This window comes from Austrofundulus limnaeus, unplaced genomic scaffold (genome assembly GCF_001266775.1).
Source record: "Austrofundulus limnaeus strain Quisiro unplaced genomic scaffold, Austrofundulus_limnaeus-1.0 Scaffold53, whole genome shotgun sequence".
Lineage (NCBI taxonomy): Eukaryota > Metazoa > Chordata > Actinopteri > Cyprinodontiformes > Rivulidae > Austrofundulus > Austrofundulus limnaeus.
In genome coordinates this window covers 1,514,661-1,516,297 of record NW_013952455.1, presented here as the reverse complement: position 1 = coordinate 1,516,297, position 1,637 = coordinate 1,514,661, and the positions used below count along the sequence as shown (strand labels likewise).

General features: G+C 40.8%; 1 protein-coding gene across 1 annotated transcript in view; it reads left to right on the top strand.

Annotated features, from left to right (window-relative positions):
* pglyrp6 (peptidoglycan recognition protein 6) overlaps positions 1-1,637 on the top strand; it is a 7,065-nt gene that overhangs the window by 1,332 nt on the left and 4,096 nt on the right. The window lies entirely within an intron of this gene.

The window sequence follows — 1,637 nt, the reverse complement described above, 5'->3', positions numbered from 1 at the left end:
TTTTTCAAGAAGGGGTTATCTGCGGAATCAAAGTGGGCGTGCCACAAGAGTGGGCGTGTCTAAAGCATAAACACTGTGGGCTAYGAGGCCTACATAATGGTATCGTTAGACCCTGCTTGATGTCTTTACAGCCTGACCCTGACCCCAACACTAAGGTTAACCAGGAGAAATGTGACCCAAGTAGGGTTCTCCAGAAAAAATGGTGCCGTACAGTAACGCCCCTTTTGTTCTTGTCCAATCAGGTGGTGCCGTATGGTGTCGCCCCTTTTTTGCTTGTCCAGTCAGGTGTGTCCCTTTAACAAAGTCCGTCAAATCAGGCGTGTCGCTTTAGAATCGCCTTTCGTTGGGACACACCCACTTGTCCGCAGAGACCCCTACTTGACTTTTTCAGATAAATTGGGGGTTGGGGGGGTGGGCACTGATTAGTGGGCCTGATGGATAGAGCTTCATCAGAGCTAAACAACCAAAAAAAAAACTTAAGCTCCTATCTTGAACAGTTTCTGAATTATAAGCACTTTTGCATGTCCAGAGAAACCCCTTTTTAAATTAAATCGGGGGTCTGGGGGGGTGGGGGGCACTGAATGGTGGGCCTGATGGATAGAGCTTCATTAGAGCTAAACAACAAAAGAAATCTGAAGCTCCTATGTTGAACAGTTTCTGAGTTATAAGCATTTTTGTATGTCCAGACACGCCCACTTTGAAAGGAGCCCCCTCCTCAAATATGGGGTCTATTGTAAAACCGTTGGCTGGTGCAGTGTAGGTCGGACTCATCTACAGTCCTGCCAAATTTCTTGTTGACTGGTGCAGCCGTTTTTGTGCTACGGTTGACCAAAAATCTCCGGAGGGGAAAAAAACAACAGTACGTAAACAATATGACTCCTGCTTACGCTTCGCGTGCGGGGGCCATAATAAATCCTTAAATGTAAAATTTAACATTTAGSCAAAGCACATATCATATYTTCTTATTTTACTAGCTGCAGCCATGCACCAACGGCAAAGGCTCCATTCCATTCCGAAATAGACAACATTTAAGATTTAAACTTGTATTAAGCATTTTGAAATGGAACACAGCCTTTGTTGTTGGTGCACGGCTGCAGCTAGTAAAATGTGAAAATATGATACAAWTGAATGTTGTTTTCTTGAGGTGTGTATAAAGCTAAATATGGACTTTTTGCTTCTCTGCTATGAAAAAACATTTGGGGTTCCCAACAGAACAGAAAACCACACCTTACCTCTCAGAACAGTTCAATCACTGTTTCATTATAATTGATCACRATAGTATGATTACAATTTAACATAAAAACATTTAGTTTTTATATCATGTAAATGTGCAYGTGAAATCAAGCTAAAAGTATTCTTTAGTCATTATCTTTAGTTCTGTAAGACTCAACATACTCCAAGGTAAATAGTGCTTTGTGGCCAATTTTTAGTTGTATTTACTCAAACTGTGCATAATTTTAACATTAGGAATATTATTTTGAGCATGGATTTTTCAGGTTTCCCTCTTAGGCCAAGATAAAACTTGTACTGCTCTGAAGTGAACAGAATGTACGAAAGAGGAACACAGAACAAAAATATAAATAGAATGTTTTCTGAGTTCTGACTCTTTCCTATTTAATGAATGACGTGTTCCCCCC